We start from the raw sequence: 27,558 nt of genomic DNA, 5'->3' as shown, positions 1-27,558 counted from the left end.
TCATGGTTCCTTCTATTAAGGCAAGTCGTCCAGGTCCTGAGGCAGCAAAGCATCCCCAAACCATCACACCACCACCACCATGCTTGACCTTTGGTATGATGTTCTTACTGTGGAATGCAGAGTTTGGTTTTCGCCAGGCATTACTGGAACAATGTCGTCCAAAAAGTTATACTTTTGAATCATCTGTCCATAGAACGTTCTTCCAAGAGTCTTGATCATCATCCAGGTGCTTTTTGGCAAACTTGAGTCAACTTTTTGGACGAGATGGGTCCCATTATGCCTGGCGAAAACCAAACACTGCTGGTAGTGGATCACTACTTCAATTAGCTCGTTTCATCTCATCCTACAGATCCTCAATTGGATTGAGATCTGGCCACTGCAGTAAGCTGAATTCCCTGTCATGTTCGTGGAACCATTCCTGGACAATCCTAGCCTCGCGGAATGGGGCATTTTCCTGCAGATGGATACACTGCTGCCATGAAGGGATGCACCTGGTTGGCAAATATGTTCAAATATCCGGTGGCATTCAAACGTTTCTTCACTTTTATCAAGGGGCCCAATGTGTGCCATGAAAACACACCCCACACCATCACACCACCACCACCACCAGCCTGTAATGTTGACACGCGGCATGATGGATGCCTGTACTCCCTAGTCCTCCCATCAGCGTGAAACAGCAGGAACTGGGATTCATCAGACCAGGCCAATGTTTTTCCAATTCTCCAGTGTCCAGTGTTTTCATTCCTTAGCCCACTGCAATCGCAGTAAAAAATGTTTTTGCTCTTGTAAGGTCGTCAGCTGCCATGTCAAAGTACAACGAGTTGTACATTATTTTATGGGTCTTTGGGCACCAATGTTGTACTGGACTGTCAGTCGACTAACTGTAGCCCGTCTGTTACTCTTGCACAATTTGTGTCAGCCTCCTTTGTCCTCTTTCATCAATGAACCGTTTTTGACCACTGGCCTGCCGTTGGCTGGATGTCCTTTGGGTGGTGGACCAATCTTGATACGCACGGGAAACTGTTGAGCGTGAAAAACCCAGCAGTGTTGCAGTTTGTGACACAAACCGGTGTGCCTGGCACCTACTACTGCACTTAAATATTTTGTCTTGCCCATTCACTCCCTGAATGGCACACTCTGTGCAATAACATACACAATCCATGTCTCAATAGTCTCAAGGCTTAAAAATACTTATTTAAACTGTCTCCTCCCCATTCATCTACACTGATCGAAGTGTATTTAACAAGTCACATCAATAAGGGATCGTAGTTTTCACACCTGGATTCACCTAGTCAGTCTATGTCATGGAAAGAGCAGGTGTTCCTAATGTTTTGTACACTCAGTGTATACACAGACAGAACATGAATAGAGACTTCTTTCTCTGAGCACTCTAATCAACCAATCCCGTTGAGTTGAGGACTACTTTAAAGAAAACACAGGTAATACTAAAGGTAATACTAAACCTTTCAACTTCTATTGACTTAAAAGTTTTAAATCAGATACATGTTTTCAGAGTCAGTATCACCTCTGTGACATTAGAATCTCTGAAATACATCAGTTATCTTTTTACGGAACACCAAACGGGTACATATTGTATTTACAGTATTTGTGAGTCAGGTTACACCTCCCATACTCTGAGCATTTGAGATTGGCAGTGTTGTCGAACGCTGGGTCTGTTTTTTCACCCCTTGACTGACAAGCTCACACCGTCTCTCTGTCAAGCACAGCGGACAAGAGCAGCATCCATTGACTGGTTGAACTTTAAACCAGTCTTATGGGACTCTCCCCCATTCCACTCTAGGCTATGTCCTGCCAGTCCTGCCTCCATGCCTGCCACGGCCTCTCAGAGAGAGGAGAGGAGCTGGTGGGTTTTTTCCACATGGGAGAGCCTGTCACGAGGAATCAGATCCCATTTTTCTTTTCCGACACGCCATGTGACGTTATCTCTCAACTCCACGCCGATCAGTGTGGGAGCCGGCGACGAACCGCCGTACAAAGCGGATCGCGTCTCACTGAAGACTAGTCTTTGAGAGCTGTCAGACGCTATCAGGCTGGCCTGAGCTTGACTAGACAACCACTGGGATTGTGGTGGCTACAGTGACATAGATAGAAAAAGACATACGTGATTTTAAGCGGAGACTTTCAGTGGCTAACGAACGGTGATGTGGTAGGGATGGTAAATCGCATACTGGTCCTAGAAATGTTTGCGAAAAGACAGATGTACAACTTAAAGACTTAAATTGGCTGTAAAGTAAAGCCTTTGCAGAACTTCACTCCCCCCTGTGAAAACATAGTCTAAGCCAAGACAGCATAGGGAAGATGGGTGTCACCTGACACGAAAGCTAAACATCTTATTGGATGAATAGGTAAAAAGAACCAATGGGAGGATATTAAGTGGTAATTGCAGATCTAGCTGTCCAGTCTCTGGACGACTCAGACGTTTCTCTGGATTATAGATTCATGGCCAAATCTTACCTTGATAAAAAATACATATTCTCTGTTTTCACCTAAATCATGCACGGAGGTCAAATGAGAAAGGTTTAGTTGTGTGAGTGCTCAATCATTGTGGATTTGACCATTATGGATTTTCTGTCAATGTTTGATAGACCAATGGAGACACCATTACTGTACTTCGGAATTCCATTCGGATGCATTTTTAAAACCATGTTATAAAATGTCTATGAGATTCTGCAATAGCAATACGTAGATTACAAGAAGAGGGCACTAAACAGCCAACCTGGTTTATTTAACTGAACTTGCATCTTGAGTCTATTCTTGGCCTTACCCCCCTTTGATATCACCCTATTAATAACTAGCTAGATGTAGCATGCAATTACATTACAGTGATGCTTTCATGGGAGTGACGTCAAACGAAACAATTGCTCAAGCAGAACAATGCTAGTCTGGTCCCAGATCTGTTTCTGCTGTCTTGACAAGCACCATAGGAGCTGGCTATACAGCACAAAGAGATCTGGGATCAGGCTAGAACAGTGCTGGGAAAGTATACTGAACAAAAACGCAACATGCAACATTTTCAAAGATTCTGCTGAGTTACAGTTTATATAAGGATATCAAGTCAATTGAAATAAATTCATTATGCCCTGATCTATGGATTTAACATGACTGGGAATACATATATGCATCTGTTGGTCACAGATACAGTACCTTAACAAAAATTGTGCATCACAATGGGCCTCAGGATCTCGTCACAGTATCTCTGTGCATTCAAATTGACATCAATAAAATGCAATTGTGTTTGTTGTCCGTAGCTTATGCCTGCCCATACCATAACCCCACCGCCACCATGGGGCACTCTGTTGACAACGCTGACATCAGCAAACCGCTCACCCACAGGACATACACACGGTCTGTGGTTGTAAGGCCGGTTGGACCTACTGCTTATGGTACAGAAATGAACATTCAATTATCTGGCAACAGCTCTGGTGGACATTCTTGCAGTCAGCATGCCAATTGCACGCTCCCTCAAAACTTGAGACATCTGTGGCATTGAGTTGTGTGACAAAACAGCACATTTTAAAGTGGCCCTATATTGTCCCCAGCACAAGGTGCACCTGTGTAATGATCATGCTGTTTAATCAGCTTCTTGATATGCCACACCTGTCAGGAGAACCCCAGTGGAGAACCCCAGTGGAGAAATGTTTGCGAAAAGACAGATGTACAACTTAAAGACTTAAATTGGCTGTAAAGTAAAGCCTTTGCAGAACTTCACTCCCCCCTGTGAAAACATAGTCTAAGCCAAGACAGCATAGGGAAGATGGGTGTCACCTGACACGAAAGCTAAACATCTTATTGGATGAATAGGTAAAAAGAACCAATGGGAGGATATTAAGTGGTAATTGCAGATCTAGCTGTCCAGTCTCTGGACGACTCAGACGTTTCTCTGGATTATAGATTCATGGCCAAATCTTACCTTGATAAAAAAATACATATTCTCTGTTTTCACCTAAATCATGCACGGAGGTCAAATGAGAAAGGTTTAGTTGTGTGAGTGCTCAATCATTGTGGATTTGACCATTATGGATTTTCTGTCAATGTTTGATAGACCAATGGAGACACCATTACTGTACTTCGGAATTCCATTCGGATGCATTTTTAAAACCATGTTATAAAATGTCTATGAGATTCTGCAATAGCAATACGTAGATTACAAGAAGAGGGCAAGAAGAGGGCACTAAACAGCCAACCTGGTTTATTCATGGCCTGGGGTTCTCTGCCTCTAACCCTGTTACAGGGGCTGAGTCACTGGCTTGCTGGTGCTCTTTCATGCCGTCCCTAGGAGGGGTGCGTCACTTGAGTGGGTTGAGTTACTGACGTGATCTTCCTGTCTGGGTTGGCGCCCCCCCTTGATTTGTGCTGTGGTGGAGACCTCTGTGGGCTATACTCGGCCTTGTCTCAGGATTGTAAGTTGGTGGTTGAGGATATCCCTCTAGTGGTGCGGGGGCTGTGCTTTGGCAGAGTGGGTGGGGTTATATCCTTCCTGTTTGGCCCTGTCCGGGGTTTCTTCGGATGGGGCCACAGTGTCTCCCGGACCGCTCCTGTCTCAGCCTCCAGTATTTATGCTGCAGTAGTTTATGTGTCGGGGGGCTGGGGTTAGTTGGTTATACCTGGAGTACTTCTCCTGTCTTATCCAGTGTCCTGTGTGAATTTAAGTATGCTCTCTCTAATTCTCTCGTTCTCTCTTTCTCTCGGAGAACCTGAGCCCTAGGACCATACGTCAGGACTACCGGGCATGCTGACACCTTGCTGTCCCCAGTCCGCCTGGCCTTGCTGCTATTCCAGTTTCAACTGTTCTGCCTGCGGTTACGAAACCCCTACCTGTCCCAGACCTGCTGTTTTCAACTCTTAATGATCGGCTATGAAAAGCCAACTGAGAGACCTGAGCCCTAGGACCATACGTCGGGACTACCGGCCGTGGTGACTCCTTGCTGTCCCCAGTCCGCCTGGCCTTGCTGCTATTCCAGTTTCAACTGTTCTGCCTGCGGTTATGGAACCCCTACCTGTCCCAGACCTGCTGTTTTCAACTCTTAATGATCGGCTATGAAAAGCCAACTGAGATTTATTCCTGATTATTATTTGACCATGCTTGTCACTTATGAACATTTTTGAACATCTTGGCATGGTTCTGTTATAATCTCCACCCGGCACAGCCAGAAGAGGACTGGCCACCCCTCATAGCCTGGTTCCTCTCTAGGTTTCTTCCTAGGTTTTGGCCTTTCTAGGGAGTTTTTCCTAGCCACCGTGCTTCTACACCTGCATTACTAGCTGTTTGGGGTTTTAGGCTGGGTTTCTGTACAGCACTTCGAGATATTAGCTGATGTACGAAGGGCTATATAAAATAAAATTGATTGAAAATTGATTGATTATCTTGGCAAAGGAGAAATGCTCACTTATAGGGATATACACAAATTTGTGGACAACATTTTTGAGAAATAAGCTTTTTGTGCGTATGGAACTTTTCTGGAATCATTTATTTAAGCTCATGAAACATGGGACTAACACATCACATGTTGCTTTTATATTTTGGTTCATTGTAGAACCAACCCAGTCAGATCACGTGGGGACATCCAATAGGACAGGGCTATACTGCATTCAATGCAGCTACTCACTGTTGGTCTCATACATTACAAAGTCTCTCCTTCAATCCCTCAAAAAAAAGCAAGCATATTAAATGGAAGTGAGATGAGTTGCTCCTGTTGGTAATTGGATTGGCAAAGGCGGCATCGACTCTCCATGTGTGAAGCAATGAATTACAGAGTAAAGGGCTCTGTGTTGGCCAACATTGGCTCAGGTGCCAGTTAATTAATTTGATCTACTGTAACCGTAGCTGTGCACACAGAAACTAAAGGGGGACTTCACAGAGTGTTTATACCTGCTCCTGCTTAATAGATAACGGGTTACATAACATCACCAGAGACAGGAGGCATGCAGACAGGGTGGTTCAAAAACAGACCAGCTATTGTTTAAGTTAGACTTTCAACTTCAAGGTGTACAAATGTTGGTAATCAGATGAATCAAATCAAAGTTTACAGTTTTGCAGATGTTATTGCAAGTGCTGTGAAATCCTTATGTTTCCAGCTCCAACAATGCAGCAATATCAATCCATACAATAACAATACACACATAATACAAACATTTTTTTTTTTTTTTTTTTAAAGAACAAGAAATGAAGAGTAATATCAGAGTCCGGAATATAAATGTATATGTATGTATCTTAATGGTGTGTATAGACTGTATGGCAAAATATCGATTCAGTATATGTTAAAGTAGGAGTCTACAACTGAACTGCAACATAACTGCAACATTTATCTAGACAACAAATTCTAAGTTATCGAAGGCTACACAGGAGGCCGAAGACACGGTCTCTCCCTCTCCTTCTCCAACCTTTTTAAATGTGCTTTCCCCACAACCTTTATAACGGGAATATTCAGATTCCAATACCTTGATGAACCATTATAACCCTCATACTACCAACATATTTTACATACATGGATTACTAACTGGGGCCATCTTGACCCAAAGAAGAAACTATTGGAAAAAGCAACAATCATAGAAAAAATTATCAACTTAATTCTTGTCAAAGCATCATTAGATGTAGATAATGTTCTGAAATATAAAATTACCAAAACAAACTGTTATTTTAGCAAAATTACAGTTCATTTGCATATTATGTAAAACGAAAATATATTTTTTACCTTAAATAATTTGAAACTTTTTTCCAAAGTACAATCCACAAATGTACTAATTTGATTTTAGTATCATTTAGTTTTTAGAATGCTGAGGTAAATACACATTTTGTCATATTCATTTGGTAAAAACTACTCCCATTTTGAGGGGGAGTACACAAAAATGTTCTGAGCTGACACATGGAATTGTTTGAAGAAGGTCATACCATGGATCATTTAGATATTTGATTTTGAATTATAGGACCCCTTCGGGTATAAAATTGTTTTATATAATTTCTGGGGGATAAAATATTGAATTTGGCCTTTACTACTATGGCCAATAGAAATCCATTGACAACATTCAGAAATGGCAAAAAAGTTTGGACACACTTACTCATTCAAGGGTTTTTCTTTATTTTTACTATTTTTTACATTGTAGAATAATAGTAAAGACATCAAAACTATGAAATAACACATGTAGTAAACAAAAAAAAGTGTTTAACAAATCAAAGTGTATTTTATATTTTATATTCTTCAAATAGCCACCCTTTGCTTTGATGACAACTTTGCACACTCTTGGCATTCTCTCAACCAGCTTCACCTGGAATGCTTTTACAACAGTCTTGAAGGAGTTCCCACATATGCTGAGCACTTGTTGGCTGCTTTCCCTTCCCTCTGCGGTCCGACTCATCCCAAAACATCTCAATTGGGTTGAGGTCGGGGATTGTGGAGGCCAGGTCATCTGATGCAGCCCTCCATCACTCTCCTTCTTGGTAAAATAGCCCTTACACCGCCTGGAGGTGTGTTGGGTCATTGTCTTGTTGAGAAACAAATGATAGTCCCACTAATCCCAAACCAGATGGGACGGCGTATCGCTGTAGAATGCTGTGGTAGCCATGCTGTTTAAGTGTGCCTTGAATTCTAAATAAATCACAGACAGTGTCACCAGCAAAGCACCCCCACACCATAACACCTCTTCCTCCATAATTCACGGTGGGAAATACACATGCGGAGATCATCCGTTCACCCACACTGCGTCTCACAAAGACACAGCGGTTGGAACCAAAAATCTCAAATTTGGATTCCAGACCAAAGGACACATTTCCACCGGTCTAATGTCCATTGCTTGTGTTTCTTGGCACAAGCAGGTCTCTTCTTCTTATTGGTGTCCTTTAGTAGTGGTTTCTTTGCAGCAATTCGACCATGAAGGCCTGATTCACACAGTCCCCTCTGAACACTTGATTTTGAGATGTGTCTGTTACTTGAACTCTGTGAAGCATTTATTTAGGCTGCAATTTCTGAGGCTGGTAACTCTAATGAACTTATCCTCTGCAGCAGAGTTAACTCTGGGTCTTCCATTCCTGTCGCGGTCCTCATGAGAGCCAGTTTCATCATAGCACTTGATGGTTTTTGCGACTGCACTTGAAGAAAATGTCAAAGTTCTTGAAATGTTCCGTATTGACTGACCTTCATGTCTTAAAGTAATGATGGACTGTTGTTTCTCTTTGCTTATTTGAGCTGTTCTTGCCATAATATGGACTTGATGTTTTACCAAATAGGGCTATCTTCTGTGTACCCCCCCACCTTGTCACAACACAACTGATTCGATCAAATGCATTAAGAAGGAAAGAAATTGCACAAATTAACTTTTAACAAGGCACACCTGTACATTGAAATGCATTCCAGGTGACTACCTCATGAAGCTGGTTGAGAGAATGCCAAGAGTGTGCAACATTTGCCCATTATTATAAAATAAGGTCATTTTGATTTTGTACACAGTCATATGATATGTGGTATAGAAAAGTACAATCTTCGGCGAGTACCGAGTACATAGGGAGCTACACTGAGTGTTCAAAACATTATGAATACCGTCTAGTATTGACTTGAATCCCCTTTTGCCCTCAGAGCAGCCATAATTTTTCGGGCTGGCCCATCTTGACTCCAACGCTTCCCACAGTTGTGTCAAGTTGGCTGGATGTCCTTTGGGTGGTGGACCATTCTTGATACAAACGGAAAAACTGTTGAGCGTGGAAAAACCCAGCAGCGGTGCAGTTCTTGACAACACTCAATCTGGTACGGCTGGCACCTACGGCCACACCCCTTTCAAAGGCACTTTGTCTTGCCTATTCACCCTCTGAATTGCACACATGCACAATCTCAATTGTTTCAAGGCTTAATAATCCTCCTTTAACCTGTCTCCTCCTCATTCATCTACACTGATTGAAGTGGATTTAACAAATTTACATCAGTAAGGGATCGTAGCTTTCACCTGGATTCAACATGGTCAGTCTATGTCATGGAAAGAGGTGTGCCTACTGTTTTGTACACTGTGTTTATCTCTTCAGATGATCTGTCTATATGGTCAAAATCACTGATGCAGGTCCTTATCCACCCTTTAGTGGTGTGGGTATCTTGTTATGTCTCCAGAGAAACCTAGATTGAAATATAAAGATCCTATCTATCAAATTACTACAGGAGGAATTAGATGTCTGGGTGTTTTGGGCTGGGGTCGAAATGACCCCAAAATATGCATCTGGGTAGTAGGTGGGTTAAGGAGGATTATAGATGGTGAAGTCTTCAAGGCAGACATGGCCATTGTAAGTGGGTTATTTCTTTACTGGTAACTTCACCCCCCCCCCCCCCACTATCTGTCACAGTGATTCCTAAATCTGTCTTTTTATGCTCACCCATCCTTTCCTTCACGTCTTAAAAGGCCACACTTTCTCCAAACCCGAAACCGCTACGGGCTGCTTACATAAAGAAGAGCCGGAGAGCAACCATACATAATACATGTTGCTCTGACAGCTTTATGAGTGGATCCCTGATTTGCAGATATCACTATGAATTACCAATGAGGTGGTTTGAGTGACCATGAGGAACGAGCGGCTGTTTGGGGAGGCGGGGGGCGAGGGTATCATTAAACACCCGGCAACACACTGCAAGAAGGATGATTATTTCAGCACTCTGTGACAGAGGTTTTTCTAGGGAAACAGTGAAATATTTATAGAGGCAGAAGTCGCAGAACCGCCGTTATTTACGCCCTTTAGGAGATAGTGCTCTGTGTTGTGTACCTCGTAGTGGTGTAATTGTGAGGCCCTGCAAATAAAGTATGTTGGAGAAATGTCATTATTACCTTCGGATGAGAGTCATGGTAATAATTAATTAAAATCAGTCCTTAGAAATGCAAATAGTATAAAGAAATTGTGGATAGAAGAATTACAACTCACTGGACTACGGCTGTGACATCACAGTGAATCTCTGATGAAATACAACAACATTTTTTATTTTGAAATGTAGTTAAAAAGTCTGAAATTCTTCGAACAGGTTCTCTACTGACATGAATGCCTAATGTTCTCATCCATTAGTTGCATTTAATGGCATAAAAGCAAATTGTCTCGAGAGATTCCCCTCTGTTCAAAGACTCTAAGTAATGACTGTCTGGCTTCTTTAATTCTGCTGCATTTCATTCACTGAAGACTGTCTGCATGAAAGCATGAAACATTACTTATTTCCACTCTCTCTCTGAGTCTAGTTATAATGGCAGCCGACAGATTACCATTTCCTTATAGGTTGTGCTCTTTGGTTGGCTGATTCGCATTGGTTATAGTGATCATTGTTTTATACACCGCTATATCATTGTGTTTATTTTGCGAAAACAAGACATGAGCTGCCATCGGTGAATCTATGAATGGCTAAGTTGCCATATAGTTCTCAGAGGATGGATTGGCCTGTGCTTACTGAGATGTTAAGAGGACGTCATGAGACAACATTCATCTCAGTGATCAAAGGTTGTCCGAGCCCAGGCAACAAACATTCAAGACACTCCAAGGTCACTTTTTTTTTTTTTTTTAGAAGGCTGTTCACTGCGCTGCTAAATTAGTGAGGTTGAGACAACAAGAGCTGAATTTCACAAAGAAGGGAAAACAAAATAAATAAGAAAGAAACAAGCTGATTATTATCAAGCATTCAAATATTAATGGGAAGTATATTGTTTATTCAAGGCCTACTGTTTTCATCTTGAACTAGTTTTCATCGAACGCTTTTCTAGGAAGACAACAATATTGTCTTCATGATCACTTCGACTTTTTTAATTTCATCCAAACATTTCTGAAACTTCATTCATTTTGTGAGTTTGGCGCTTGGTATGTATGTGCATAGAAAATGTCCCAATATACTTTCTTGCCACTTCAGTGAAATACCAGCATAACTCAAAGTTACTTTCGTAACCATGGTTCTCTGATAATATGAGTGAGATCCTCCAGGCGGATCACAACTAGGAAGAACCAATCAGGTTGAGTGGCGAATGAGGTCAGCCCTTCCCTCTATATAAGGCGCTACTGACCCGTCCTCTCGTTATTCTCAAGCATGCCTCTCATCCTTGCGCTCTTATAATAATAATAATAATATGCCATTTAGCAGACGCTTTTATCCAATGTGACTTACAGTCATGTGTGCATACATTTTTACGTATGGGTGGTCCCGGAGATCGAACCCACTACCCTGGCGTTACAAGCGCCATGCTCTACCAATTGAGCTACAGAGGACCACCAGGGAAATGCGGTGATACATCTCACTTATACGATCAGAGAACCGGGTTTACGAAAGTTACCTTGAGTTCTCTTTCAAATACTAGTTTCCATGTATCACTGTTGGAAAAGATGCCAACTCCCGAATCCCAGACATGCTGTCCGAAGCCAGGGTAGTTCCCTCAGAAGCTCCAACACTGAGGACAGTATGCACCAACGAAGGTGCAGCGACATCCAGCCTGAGGGATGGCCCAACATGCTGCATCGCAAATCTCTTGTAAAGACACTATTTTGAACAGTGCCCAAGAGGTAGCGGAATGAGCCGTCACGCCGTCCAGGGGCTGGCAACCCTCACTATTACGAGACAATATAATAGGCTCCACTATCCAATGGGATAGCCGCTTACAAGAGAGGGGCCTACCCTTGCAGGGAGGCGCCCAAGAAAGTAAGAGTTGGCTGCTCTTGCGTAATGCTTTTTTTTTTTTTATATATTTTAGCAGACGCTCTTATCCAGAACAGTTAGTGAGTGCATACATTATTATTTGTTATTTTTTTTTTTCAGACTGGCCCCCCCGTGGGAATCGAACCCACAACCGTGGCATTGCAAACGCCATGCTCTACCAACTGAGCTACATCCCTGCCGGCCATTCCCTCCCCTACCCTGGACGACGCTGGGCCAATTGTGTACCACCCCATGGGTCTCCCGGATGCGGCCGGCTACGACAGAGCCTGGATTCGAACCAGGATCTCTAGTGGCACAGCTAGCACAGCGATGCAGCGCCTTAGACCACTGCGCCACTCGGGATGTGGTGGGTTTTCCAGTCCTGATTTACTTTATCCAAGTAAATACGCAAAGCCATAAACGGTGGAGTCGCTCTTCTTATTTTATTTTAATTATCGCTGACCTTGAGTTGCCCTTCTTCCGTAGAAGTGAAAGGGCAGCGGGTGGAAAGCCACAAGATCTAAGGCAAGATAATTATAATTATCGCTGACCTTGGGCATAGAGGCATGGTTAGCTAACAAGGTTACCTTGGACAGGGCGTGCAGCTCTCTCACTCACTTTGCAGACTGAAGGGCAATTAGTAAAGCGGTTTTTTGAATGAGAGATATTTTATCTCCAGCGGCTCAAAAAAGGCTGCTGTGCCTCATGCACAACAAACAGGTCCCAAGACGGGGCTTAAAGCTTGGAGGCTGGGCGTAAGCTTCATAAAAAATGACATAACAGAGGATGGTTCCCTACTGTGTTATTGCAGGCTGAGATAGCGGCTAAATAGACCTCAACAGTGGAGACAGCCTTCCCTCTGTCCAAAAGGTCCTGCAAGAAGCATAAACCTTGGATACAGAGCATTGGTAAGAAACGATCTGTTTTCGGTAACACTACTTCTAAAACCACTTGTGTCCATACAGTGATCATGTAAAAGGGCCTCTGGCACTCTAGGTAGTCTCAAATGACCTTGAGTGGCAAGCTTGTCACATTCAGATTCATCATCTCATGGGCCAGGCCCGAGAAGGCCATGGTTTTCTGGGTGGAAAATCTCTCAGTTCGCTTGGGTCAGAAGATCCCTGCGTGGCGGTAGCTGCCATTGCTCGTCGTAATGCGGGACAATTATCTTCGCTAACCAGAGCCTCCTTGGCCATCGAGGGGCTACTAAGATGAGTGATAACCCATGTTCCTCTAACTAGAGTGGGAGTGTAACACAGGAGGTTGATGGCACCTTATTCGGGGAGGACGGGCTCGTGGTGATGGCTGGAGCGGAATCAGTGGAATGGTATCAGACACATGGTTTTTATCTGTTTGATGCCATTCCATTCACGCCGTTCCATATATTATTACGATTCGTCCTCCCCTCAGCAGCCTCCACTGGAGTGTAAGGCACAGGGGAGCAAACGCATAGCGCAACACACTCAGCCAAGCCAAGCGTGTGCCAGCGCGTGTACCCCAGCAGTGGCTCGACCGTATCTCTCCATAACTGGGTAACCACTTGAGGATGGAGTCTCCAACCTCTGCATAGGGGATTCCCTCCAGACAACAAGTCTGCCCCTACAGTCAGTATGCCTGGGACATGAGTCAGGCGTAGTGAGACTAGGTGTGCTCTGCTCCACAAAATAACCTTGACAGCTAGTCTGTGTACAAGCGGAGAACGAGTGCCACCGTGGCAGTTGATGTACGCCACCACAGTCGTATTGTCTGTCCTGACCAGGATGTGAACGATTCTGAAAGAAGGGCAGAAAGTGTTTCAATTAAAAGGAACACTGTCAGCCGTTTGAGGTAGTTTATATGAGCGAGGCGGAGTTGTGGGAGTTGTAGGCACCACACTCCATTTTACTGATCTTACCTCGGAGACGGCGTAGACTGCGAACCACCTGGTTGAGTGATGTGTCTGTTGTCACCACCTTCCTCTTTGGATACTACCCCTAGGTCAGTACCAGAAGCGAAGAACGAGGGGCTCTTCCAGTGACGGAGAGCCGAGAGACATTCTGAGGTTACCGTTATCTTTCAATTGAGGTGACGCTTGTGTAAACAGACGTTGGGCCAACGCTGGAAGTCTCTCATTCTTAGTAGTCCCAGTGGTACAACTGAGACACCATCAACCCCAGCACTCGGAGACACGTTATGAGGGTGACCGATCACCTCCTGTAGAACAGGGAGAGGCACTGTCAGGACGACGTGAGGCGGTCGTCTAATAGTGTAGCCCGACAAGATCGAGAATCCAGCTTGACCCACAGGTGTTCTATTCTCTGAACCAAACAGCTATTTTTTTGCGGTTGCTCTTGAACCCTAACTCGGTGAGGTGGGTTACAAGGGGAAGCCTTGTCTCGCATCGTTTGCTCCTGTGTTGGGGAGAAAGCAGGTACAATCGTCTTATGTAAGGCGGAGACTCTTAGTCCCTTGGTTCTCAGGGGGTGTTAGAGTCATTTCCACACACTTGCTGAACGTCCGGGGAGACCCAGTGCTAGGCCGAAGGTGACTGTGAGGTATTCGTAGGCTGTGCCCCCCAAAAAGGCAAACCTGAGAAACCTCCTATGTGAACCAGTCGCCTGGACAAATAGAGCGAGACAGCACGTTGAGTGTAAGCATATGGAACGTGAACTTTCTCAGATAGCTGTTGAGGACCCTTAGGTCCAGCCTGTTTGGGAACCAGGAAGAACCGGGAGTAAAAGCTGAGATGGTATTGCTCTGATTGCCCCCTTGCTCAGGAGATGTCCTGCTCTAGTATGCGAGTCACCACTTGCCACTGAAGGATTCCCTTGAAAACGGGTGGCTTCGTAGCGAACTGCGGTCTGTACCCCTTTGTAACTGTGGAAAAGTCCTAGGGTGGGACTGCGCATGAGCACCAGTTCCCTGCTGTTGCGGGGAGTCGCCCACAAGTTGGATGACTCTTGCTAACCAGTGGTGCCAAAGTGCCCTCTGGTGGCATTATAACCAGTTGCCCTTTTGTTGTATTTTTGCTCTGTGCCCTTGACAAGACGCTTGGATGCGACAGATACTTTTTTATTAGAAAGGGTAGTTTCAACTACTAAGTTTGGGGACAGTGCTATGTAGTGACTGAGAATTTGTCATCCTCCCTCGGCTACTTGAAAAAGAGCCGAAAGGAGAGCTGTGGCACGGAGGGCATTTTGGGGTTGAAGGAGCTCCCTCTGTCCTCGCTGTGAGTGGACACATAGGAATGAGCCGCTGCACGAGGGGTAGGGTTTAAAGGGGACAGGCCAGGACACTGCGTGAACTGTTGGCTGCCCCTTTTGTCGCTGGGGACCTACCCCCTAGGTCTGACGGCTCTTCTTCCCCCAGGGCGACTTTGATGCGTCTCCATGTCCTTAACAATCCATGTTAGCAAAGTGCCTGGTTTGGTAGCCCTTCCTCACCTCTGCCCAGGTGAGTTGGGGTTGTGGGGTATCCTCCTCACTCAAAGGCTGTGAGGACGACATGCCTCGCGGAGGGGCTGCTCTGTGTATTCTCTTTTTGAGGGCGGTCATGGGAAATTCCCTACAATGCACGGAGGACTCGGGGTTAGCAAGTGCTGCCTTCACGTGCTCAAACCCTAAGCAGAGTGTGTATCCTGCCTGCTATCGTATCCCTGCGTGGACATGTGTGTGACGGTGCTACAAAACGCGTCATACTGTGACACTATTTGAAAGATCTATATCTTGAAAATGTGATTGCTGACATGCAAAAGATTCGTGTGACTGTATCAAAAGTGGACCAATTAAACAAATATGGTATTTGTTTAATTGGTCCACTTTTGATATGTTTAATTGGTCCACTTTTGATACAGTCACACAAATATTTTGCATGTCAGCAATCACATTTTCAAGATATAGATCTTTCAAATAGTGTGAGTGGTATTTTCCTTTAAGGGGGAGGACGGGCATCAAGTCGTGCTGAGGAGAGCTTCAGGACTGCAGCGAGAACAACCAGGAGGACGGTCGAGTGGGTCTTATGAAGAGGGAGGGCCTGACCTTATTCGCCACTTGAAAGCCCAACATTTCTTCAACGATTCCTTCCACCCAAGGCATCATCTGGAACCAACAGGACCCTGAACAGCTTCTACCCCCAAGCCATGACTGCAAAATAGCTAATAAATAAATTAGCTAATCATTGACCCTTTTTTTACACTAACACTCTTGCACTGACTATTCACACACACTGGACTGTACCCACGCACTCACACTGACACCCCAACATACACATTCAAACACACACACACACACACACACTACATACGCTCACACACACATAACATGCGCACACATGCACACTGATGCCACACTCACACACACACACACACACTTTCACACTCACCACATCCGCTGCTGCTACTGTTTATCATCTGTCCTGTTGCCTAGTTACTCTACCCCTACCTATGTGTACATAGCTACCTCAATTACCTTGTTCCCCTGCACGTCGACTCAGTACTGGTACTCCCTCTATATAGCCATGTTATTACCTGGTACCCCTGCACGTCTACTCAGTACTGGTACTCCCTCTATATAGCCATGTTATTACCTGGTACCCCTGCACGTCTACTCAGTACTGGTACTCCCTCTATATAGCCATGTTATTACCTGGTACCCCTGCACGTCTACTCAGTACTGGTACTCCCTCTATATAGCCATGTTATTACCTTGTTCCCCTGCACGTCGACTCAGTACTGGTACTCCCTCTATATAGCCATGTTATTACCTTGTTCCCGGCACGTCTACTCAGTACTGGTACTCCCTCTATATAGCCATGTTATTACCTTGTTCCCCTGCACGTCGACTCAGTACTGGTACTCCCTCTATATAGCCATGTTATTACCTTGTTCCCCTGCACGTCGACTCAGTACTGGTACTCCTCTATATAGCCATGTTATTACCTTGTTCCCCTGTACGTCGACTCAGTACTGGTACTCCCTCTATATAGCCATGTTATTACCTTGTTCCCCTGCACGTCGACTCAGTACTGGTACTCCCTCTATATAGCCATGTTATTACCTTTGTTCCCCTGCACGTCGACTCAGTACTGGTACTCCCTCTATATAGCCATGTTATTACCTTGTTCCCCTGCACGTCGACTCAGTACTGGTACTCCCTCTATATAGCCATGTTATTACCTTGTTCCCCGGCACGTCGACTCAGTACTGGTACTCCCTCTATATAGCCATGTTATTACCTTGTTCCCCTGCACGTCGACTCAGTACTGGTACTCCCTCTATATAGCCATGTTATTACCTTGTTCCCCTGCACGTCGACTCAGTACTGGTACTCCCTCTATATAGCCATGTTATTACCTGGTACCCCTGCACGTCGACTCAGTACTGGTACTCCCTCTATATAGCCATGTTATTGACACTCATTATTGTTATTTGTTTCACTATTATTATTTATTTTTTTAAATTATCTTTAACTCTGCATTGTTGGTAAATAACCCCTTAAGTAAGGATTTCACTGTTAGTCTACACCTGTTGTTTACAAAGCATGTGACAAAATTTGAATTGATTTAATAAGTCTCAGTGTAATAGAGTGTCTTACAGTGGAATGATCCCCACAAACCTCTATTTAATCAAATATATCTTCTAACAGAGATCCATTCAAGCAGCTGCAGTCATTTAAGTGACAAAAATCAGGCATATTTGCATAAACATCTTATCATTTAATTATGGCCAAGAGTCTCGAATCACACCCGAAGATTGGGCTTTTGTACGAACGATCTACAAGGTGAGTGATTGAAAAGATGTGAAATTGAAATCAAATAAAATTATATTTGTCACATGCGCCGAACACAACAGGTGTAGACCTTGCAGTGAAATGCTTACTTACAAGCCCTTAACCAACAATGCAGTTAAGAAAAATAGGTGTTAAGTAAAAAATAGCTAAGTAAAAATATAAGAAAAATAGAAAAATAACAAATAATTAAAGTGCAGCAGTAAAATAAAATAACAGTAGTGAGGCTATATACAGGGGGTAACCAGTACAGAGTCAATGTACGGGGGCACAGGTTAGTCCAGGTAATTTAGGTAATATGTACATGTGGGTAGAGGTAAAGTGCTTATGCATAGATAATAAACAGAGAGTAGCAGCAGTGTAAAAAGAGGGGGGGGGGACAATACCGGACAATGCAAATAGTCCGGGTAGCCATAGAGTGTTGTATGTAAATGAGCGTAAATTGGAAAATAAGGGAAATGTATGCGTTAATAAACCACAATGGTAATAATCTCCATGGCATGTTCCATCATCTGTATCATATTAATGTCCTTGATGATTCGTGTTTTAGAATCTTAACACAATGCTTATCAACTGCCTTCAAACAAGAATACAAATTTTTTCCATTTTCACTTCCAGCTCCATCATCTGGAAATAGCCGGTCTTATGCATTCTCTATGTGGGATACACAGCCATTGTTGAAAGCTGCGGCTTCTTAAGCGTTGTCAATCTAAGTGTCTGTGAGGGAGCGTTTTAGTGGAGCATGCCTCTAAAAGGCATCACACTGGGAGAAGTTAAGCTGGGAAACAACAGAGTCTGGGAAGAACCAATAAGGAGGAGCATGTCAATGTCTGGCACTCTGAGGTGGTTACTAGGCTGCAGGGTCTCTCTCTCTCTCTCTCTCTCTCTCTCTCTCTCTCTCTCTCTCTCTCTCTCTCTCTCTCTCTCTCTTGTCCTTCCTCCTACCAACCACATTAGTGTTCACATGGTCCTGGATGACAATTATGATTTTCATCTGTCTCACTTCATTTACAGCCCCCCCTGGGGTATACAACATCTTACACATTACATATGGCTATTTGTTGCTAAAGGAACCAAACAAAGCCACTTGGAGAAAACAATTTCTAAAAAATAAATAAACTAATCTCACTTGTGTATGTGTGCCATTCAGAGGGTGAATGGACAAAATAGTTAAGTGCCTTTGAATGGGGTACGGTAGTAGGTGCCAGGCGCACCGGTTTGTTTCACCAACTGAAACGCTACTGGGGTTTTTCACGCTTAACAGTTTCCTGTGTGTATTAAAACCAACAGCTCCATGAAAAAAAAAAAGATTGCTATGCAAACAAAACTCTGCATGCCTCCAATGTATCAACTAAATTACAGCACAAATCTCAATGAGAAATGGCACGACAGGGAAACACATCACACATTATATGAACAGGTACCGGGTGCAACTCAATATTAGGAAGGCGTTCTTAATGTTTTGTACACTCAGTGTATATTGAGTTGCACGCGGTACCTGTTCATATCATGTGTGATGTGTTTCCCTGTCGTGCCGTTTCTCATTGAGATTTGTGCTGTAATTTAGTTGATACATTGGAGGCATGCAGAGTTTTGTTTGCATAGCAATCTTTTTTTTTTTTCATGGAGCTGTTGTTGTGCCTGCACTCATCATCTGACTTGTTAGAGAGTGTGATGTTTTGACAGAGCTGCAGCATGAAAAGACTCTGCAGAAACAGTGTATAACTGGGCATCAGTCCTTTCACAGAAGCGGCAGTATGATTTGGCAACAAGGCACAACTTGTTCCAAAGGTTATCTCAGTTGGCATCGGCAGAGCATATAAAAAAATAAAAAATAAAAGGCAATGTTAGATATCTCCACACTGATTGATGCCCACTGTCCATTGACTCCGACGCATCCAATCACTCAAAGCACAAAGCAATTACAAATTAATGGAAAGCAATGCGCTGATGCACAAGTTCGACATGGATTCACTTTCAAGCTGAAATGAATAGACCCCCTTTAGCTCGACAGAAATTACAATTTGATAATACCACTTACCTTGTAATGAGCTCCTTTCTGGAACCTGGAGTAGGCTACCAATTTGTTTCTCATTGTTTTTTGTTTTTTTTTAGAGATGTCTGACAAGGAGGTCAAGGTTCACGTTCCTTAAAAACTGTTGGACTGTTGCCCAGATGGGCCCCTATACACGGTTGTTTTCAACATGGAACGTGGCCATTCATTAGATGACAATTTCCAGCAGGGTGAACTCAGCGAGTCAATCTGACTAAAATACCTCATTTGTATTAGTGGAGGGGCTCTGGTTTCCTGCCTTTCCACTAAATGCAGTTTTCCATCTCTAGCTAGGCACATGGATGGCCATAATTGTACTGTATGAGTGAGGAGAGGAGAGGAGATAATCTCAATGCCTTCACAGTGCTGCATGCAGCATCACAGTGCATTGTTTTCTCCCCATATAATATATAATTGAATTTCCCGGAAAGAATGCCTTTCAGAGTTCAATGACAAAGTGGACTGTGAGAGCTGTTCCCTTGATCTGCTTTTAGGTGATAGATGAGCAGTAGATCTGTTTAGATGTGGACATCATGTCTTCTGTGTCTGAACCTGAGACCCTGAACTTTTGAACTCTGCATATACGTTGCATTTTCAAGAACTCGATCAAAGTGGGAGTGAACGTTCTGAATTGTAGTTGTCTATATCAACGTATAGAGATGTGTATCTAATGCAGCGTTTCCCAAACTCGGTCCTGGGGACCCCAAGGGGTGCACGTTTTGGTTTTTGATCTAATGCTTACTAAATGCACTGTACCACAAAATATACTCTGACTCTCCAGCCAGTTTCCCTGTTGAACTTTAATGAGCTTAAAGGAAAACATGTAAGGACTGAGGTGAAATGGTGTGACAGGTAGGTACCATTTGAACTTCCTCATATAAACACGCAAGAAAGAAAAAAAAAACACGAGCCAATAACATGTTCAATCAACGTTCTGTCAATGATTTTATACTGGAAATCGAACATCAATGGATTTTTTTTCTGGTTAAATTTGCTAAAATAAATCAATGTGCAACAGTTTCTGTCTCAGTTTCTGTTTTAACCTAGGGCTAGATTCTAACAAATCCGAAGCTAGCCGACATCCGCATAAGCGGTTGTTTTGGCAGTGACTGGGAACTGCATTAGAGCTTTCCCGCGTGGACACTGCCATTGGACGCACTGAAACTACACCCAACTTCATACCTGACAAATCACATTGCAGCCGCGTTAAGAATTAACATGAAAGCATGAGCCAGTTATTATTTCTATCACCGCTTTGAACTTCTGACGTGGTCGGGGTAACAGACAGGGAGTGGTTTTTTGAACTTCTGACGTGGTCGGGATAACAGAGAGGGAGTGGTTTTTTGAACTTCTGACGTGGTCGGGATAACAGAAAGGGATTGGTTCTTTGACACACGAGCGGCCGCTCACCGATTTACCAGCTCTTACCACAGTTACACCTCCAACACCGCTATTGCCGATGTCGGGCCAACGCTGGTTAACGCTCGATCTGATTGAAACGAGGACTTTAGATTTCAAACCACGAATCAACAACAGGAATTTAAAAATGTTGGTTTACTTCAAGTAGAATTTCAAGTAGAATTGGTTGACAACTCAATCAAATATCAACCAAAAACATTTATGTTAATTTGATGTTACATCAGGTTTTAGCCTGCGTGGCAGTTGCTGTATTTGTGCCAGTGAAATGTTTATTTTCCGTGATAATTGTATTCCATTTAATTCTTCACCTTATGGTTTCATAATCTATTACTTCAATAGGGTAGCCTCTTCCAATACCAGACTCTATATCTATATCCCTGCTTTGTGTTATTTTTTTCCCCCAAGCAAATTGATTAAAGAACTCGTGATTAAGCCTCATCAGCCGAAATCAACATATAATCCTGGATGGGGAAGAAACTCCACAGCCTTCACTAATCAAGTGCATCTTGACGGGAGTTATCTGCTAATCAAGCAGATAGAGTCTCTGTAGCTGAAATATAAATAAGGTAGATTTTTTTTTTTTTGCGAAATTCTAATCAGACAATTGAGCTGTTCTCGTTTTTTTTTTCTTCTTTGTGGTGGATGTGGCGGCTGAATTGGGGTCAAGAGCAGGTCAGGGACACTTTGAGGGAGGAAACATGTTTGAAATACGGTTTTAATAGGTCTGAACCAAATATGTGTCAGTGGTTATTGACTTCAACTCTTCTACCCATACCTAAAATGACCATGTGGTAGCCCTTGTGACTCACAAAGTAGTGAAGCAATACACTATGTATTCTGGCTACTGTGCTATTATCCCTATCTGCTCTCCCTTTACCTGTTCAACCTTTAGATCTGAACCCACACAACACAACACAGTAAACAGTAAACTACATCCACCGTTGCGATCAAAGGCCAGTGAGTTACGTTGTTGTGTGTTCTTGGAATTCAGCCTCAACTCCTTCACCCAAAGACATAAAATAAAAAAACACCAGTTAAAAGAGATGTCAAACACCGATCAGTTACTGCATTTTTCCTTTTATGGAGAGGAGTGACTTATTTGAACTTGCACGCTCATTAAAGGATTGTAAGAGCTGGAGGTCAAGGGTCAAACTGACGCTAGACGAAAGAGAGAAGGAAGACCAATCCTACCAATGAATCAACACCTCATCGACACCTCCTCCAACATGAGGCCAACGTGACACGAAGCTGAGGAGGCTCTGACTAGAGGGAGTACAGCTTCGACCAGAAGTTACTTTTTTTTTGTAGCGGGATAGGAGAATGTACGCAGCAGGTTAGGATAAGTAACGTGGGATTGTTGAGAGACACAGATTGATGTTGTATGAAAAGGATTAGGATTGCTAAAATACTCTTTTAACCTGCTACGGAAAGTCACTTCCGGTCGTAGATGTACCCCCTCTAGTCACTACCGATAGAGGAGGCCTTGGAATAGGGGAATAGGATTGGTCCATTTTGGATTAACCTGAAGGGGTGAACATCTACAGATGACCTAGCTAAAACATTCTGCTGTTTCCACACATTTTACATTTTAGTCATTTAGCAGACGCTCTTATCCAGAGCGACTTACAGGAGCAATTAGGGTTAAGTGCCATGCTCAAGGGCACATTGACAGATTTTTTACCTAGTCGGCTCAGGGATTAGAACCAGCGACCTTTCGGTTACTGGCACAACGCACTTAACCACTAAGCTACCTGCCACCCACACTGCACGCTACAGCTAGATCATTACCGAACAGAGATGGCAGGGCAGGTACATTGTTGTTAATGTTTAATAAATTGTTAACAAAATAGGTGAAGTGGAGCCTTTGTCATCTCATGTTTAGGTTGGGTGAAGTCATTGAGTCACACACGTGGTGACTGTAGCTCGGTCACAAGCAGCGTTCAGATACAATGAATAGTACATCCCATAAGTAGCAGACTTTAACCCCCCCAGCTCTCTCTCTCTCTCTCTAGCAGACTGGAAACACAACCAACGCCAGCCAGCCAGCCACAGCAGAGCAGCTGAGTACTGTACTGTCACTATCAGACAGACATGTGCTGTAACTCTTCACTTTAGTGTGGCCGCTGGGCACAATAGTGTTCGAAGGTAGTGACAAAGCTCTCTGAAAAATACCGTAGACACCAGTGAATCATCTGAAACACCGTTTTTTTTTTTCAACTCCTAAATGCTCCTCAATTGACTAATGGCCTTCCGATACAATTAATAGTACATCGCATAAGGTTGATGGGGCCGGGACTGTCAAGGGGTGCTGAAGGTGGGTGTGGTGCATGAATCAAGCGCAGGACGCAGAAGCTCAGTCCAAAAGACTTTAGTGCAATATTCACGTAGAAAATAAGCACAATAAGCCCGGAGGCGAAATAACGGCGCACACAGGCGTCAAACAAACAGCGCACTAACATGTGCGAAAAGCCTCTCCAAAACACTGGAGGGAAGTACGTGGCTCCAACACAAAACAGAAGAGCAATCACACACAAAGACAAACACACACAACGAGAACTACATAGGACACTAACGAGGACTAACAAGACACAGGTGTACAACATCAAGACAAAACCAAACGAACATGAAACATAGATCGGTGGCAGCTAGTACTCCGGGGACGACGACCGCCGAAGCCTGCCCGAACCAGGAGGAGGAGCAGCCTCGGCCGAAACCGTGACAGTACCCCCCCCTTGACGCGCGGCTCCAGCCGTGCGCCGACCCAGGCCTCGGGGACGACCAGGAGGACGCGGAGCAGGGCGCGCGGGATGGTCTCGGTGGAACTCCGACAGGAGAGATGGGTCTAGGATGTCCCTCCGCGGCACCCAGCACCGCTCCTCCGGGCTGTACCCCTCCCACTCCACGAGATACTGGAAACCCCCCATCCGGCGTCTTGAGTCCAAGATGGACCGAACGGTGTACGCCGGAGCCCCCTCGATGTCCAGTGGGGGCGGAGGAGTCTCCCCTATCTCATTGTCCTGGAGTGGACCAGCTACCACCGGCCTGAGAAGAGACACATGGAACGAGGGGTTAATATTCTTATACTCAACAGGTAGATGTAACCTATAACACACCTCGTTCAATCTTCTCAGGACTTTAAAGGGCCCCACAAACCGCCGACCCAGCTTCCCGGCAGGGCAGGCGGAGGGGTAGGTTTCTGGTAGAGAGCCAGACTCGATCTCCGGGTGCGTACACCGGCCCCTCACTGCGGTGGAGATCGGCGCTCGCCTTGTGACGAAGGACGGCCCGCTGCAGGTGGACGTGGGCAGCGTTCCACGTCTCTTCCGAGCGCCTCATCCAATCATCCACCGCAGGGGCCTCGATCTGGCTCTGCTGCCAAGGTGCCAGAACCGGCTGGTAACCTAACACACATTGGAAGGGGGTTAGGTTGGTAGAGGAGTGGCGGAGAGAGTTCTGGGCCATTTCGGCCCAGGGAATGTACCGTGCCCACTCCTCCGGCCGGCCCTGGCAATACGACCTCAGAAACCTACCCACATCCTGGTTGACACGTTCTACCTGCCCGTTACTCTCCGGGTGGTACCCTGAGGTAAGGCTAACCGAGACCCCCAAACGCTCCATGAACGCTCTCCAAACACGGGAGGTAAACTGGGGGCCTCGATCAGACACTATATCCTCGGGTACCCCGTAATGCCGGAAGACGTGGGTAAATAGGGCCTCAGCGGTCTGTAGGGCAGTAGGAAGACCCGACATAGGGAGAAGACGACAGGCCTTAGAGAACCGGTCCACAACGACCAGGATGGTGGTATTCCCCTGAGAGAGGGGAAGGTCTGTCACAAAATCCACCGAGAGGTGGGACCATGGTCGTTGTGGAACGGGCAGGGGTTGTAACTTACCCCTGGGCAGATGTCGGGGCGCCTTACACTGGGCGCACACCGAGCAGGAGGAGACATAAACCCTCACATCCCTAGCCAAAGTGGGCCACCAGTACTTAGTGCTAAGGCAATGCACTGTCCGGCCAATACACGGATGTCCAGAGGAGGGTGACGTGTGAGCCCAGTAAATGAGTCGATCCCGAATCTCGAGCGGAACGTACTTCCGACCCTCAGGACACTGTGGAGGGCTGGGGTCGGTACGCAACGCTCGCTCGATTTCGGCATCGACCTCCCACACCACCGGTGCCACAAGGCAAGACTCCGGTAGTATAGGAGTAGGCTCAACGGACCTCTCCTCCGTGTCATATCGCCGGGACAGCGCATCTGCCTTACCATTCTGGGACCCAGGGATGTACGTGATTTTAAATACGAACCTGGTGAGAAACATACTCCATCGAGCCTGGCGAGGGTTCAGTCTCCTCGCTGCCTGGATGTACTCCAGGTTCCGATGGTCAGTCAAAATGAGGAAAGGGTGTTGAGCCCCCTCAAGCCAATGCCTCCACACCTTAAGGGCTTGAACTACAGCTAACAGCTCCCTGTCCCCAACATCATAGTTACGCTCCGCCGGGCTGAGCTTTTTTGAGTAAAAAGCACAGGGGCGGAGTTTAGGTAGCGTGCCGGACCGTTGAGAGAGAACGGCCCCTATACCAGCCCCAGACGCGTCTACCTCAACCTGAAAGGGTAATGCGGGATCCGGATGCGCCAGCACCGGAGCCGACGTAAACAGGTCCTTCAGTCTCCTAAAGGCCCTGTCCGCATCAGCTGACCACTGCAGGCGCACCGGACCCCCGTTCAGAAGGGACGTGATGGGAGCTGCCACCTGTCCAAAACCCCGGATAAACCTCCGGTAGTAATTCGCAAAGCCCAAGAACTGCTGCACCTCTTTTACAGTGGTTGGAGTTTTCCAATTACGCACAGCGGACACACGATCCACCTCCATTCTCACCCCCTGACGCGGACAACCGATAACCCAAAAAGGGAGACCGACTCCTGGAAGAACAGACATTTCTCTGCCTTGACATATAGGTCGTGCTCCAACAGCCTCCCTCAATACACGACGCACCAGGGTTATATGCTCGGCTCGGGTAGACGAGTACACCAGAATGTCATCAATGTACACGACCACCCCTTGACCCTGCATATCCCGGAAAATGTCATCTACGAAGGATTGGAAGACTGATGGAGCATTCATCAACCCATATGGCATGACGAGATATTCGAAATGACCTGACGTGGTACTAAACGCTGTCTTCCATTTGTCGCCCTCCCTAATGCGCACCAAGTTATACGAGCTCCTGAGATCCAATTTTGTGAAAAACCGCGCTCCATGCAATGACTCTGTCATGGTCGCAATCAGAGGGAGTGGATAACTGTATTTCACAGTAATCTGATTGAGACCACGGTAATCAATGCACGGGCGCAACCCTCCATCTTTCTTCTTCACAAAAAAGAAACTCGAGGAGGCGGGAGAAATGGAGTGCCGAATGTATCCCTGTCTCAAAGATTTGGCTATGTAAGTCTCCATAGCTTTTCTCTCCTCTTGAGACAAAGGATACACGTGGCTCCGTGGGAGCGCTGCTCCTGCCTGGAGATCAATCGCACAATCCCCCTGTCTATGAGGAGGCAACTGCGTCGCCCTAGTTTTACTAAACACGAGAGCTAAATCCTCATATTCAGGCGGAATGTGCAGTGCGTGGCCTGTTGTCTTCTCCCCCGGAGAACCCTCCCCAGCACCTGGCCGCAGTGTGCCCTCCACGACCGCACTTGGTGCAGGAGACAGGCCCCCTCGGGCTCCTCCTCCTCCTTTCTCTAGCGCCGGCACCCCCGAGCTCCATAGAGCTCGGCTCGGAGGTGCCGGAGGGCGGAATGGACGGACCCCCCTCGGGACGTCCACGGGTGGCCAGCAGGGTGTCCAGACGGATGGACATATCGACCAACTGGTCGAAGGTGAGATGGGTATCCCTGCAGGCCAACTCACGTTGAACGTCCTCCCGTAGGCTACATCGAAAATGGTCGATGAGGGCCCGTTCACTCCACCCTGCGTCCGCCGCTAGAGTCGGAACTCTAGAGCAAACGCCTGTGCGCTCCTCCTCCCCTGTCTCAGGTGGACTAGACGCTCCCCCGCCGCTTTGCCCTCAGGTGGATGGTCGAACACGGCCTTGAAGCGGCGGGAGAACTCGGCGTAGGAGATGGTTTTGGCGTCCATCTTCCTCCACTCGGCGTTAGCCCACTCCAACGCCTTGCCCGTGAGACAGGAGATGAGGGCGGAAACGCTCTCGTGTCCCGAGGGCACCGGGTGTACAGTGGCCAGGTAGAGCTCCACCTGCAAGAGGAACCCCTGACACCCGGCAGCTGTTCCGTCATACGCCCTTGGGAGCGAGAGCCGAATCCCCCTGGGTTCCGGACCTGGGACTGGTGGACCGGCCGATGGGGTTGGCAGGGTAGGTGGAGGTGTGGGTACCCTGCTGGCCTCCCATCGGTGCAGGGTGTTGATGACTTCCTGTAGAGCGGTCCCCAGTTGTCGTATCTGGTCATCTTGGCCGCGAACATGCTCCTCGAGAGACTCAGGCGTAACTGCAGATCCTGCTGATTCCATTTTGGTGTGTGATTCTGTCAAGGGGTGCTGAAGGTGGGTGTGGTGCATGAATCAAGCGCAGGACGCAGAAGCTCAGTCCCAAAGACTTTAGTGCAATATTCACGTAGAAAATAAGCACAATAAGCCCGAAGGCGAAATAACGGCG

Source organism: Coregonus clupeaformis, chromosome 34 (genome assembly GCF_020615455.1).
Source record: "Coregonus clupeaformis isolate EN_2021a chromosome 34, ASM2061545v1, whole genome shotgun sequence".
Classification (NCBI taxonomy): Eukaryota; Metazoa; Chordata; class Actinopteri; order Salmoniformes; family Salmonidae; genus Coregonus; species Coregonus clupeaformis.
This window is presented reverse-complemented; position numbering follows the sequence as displayed.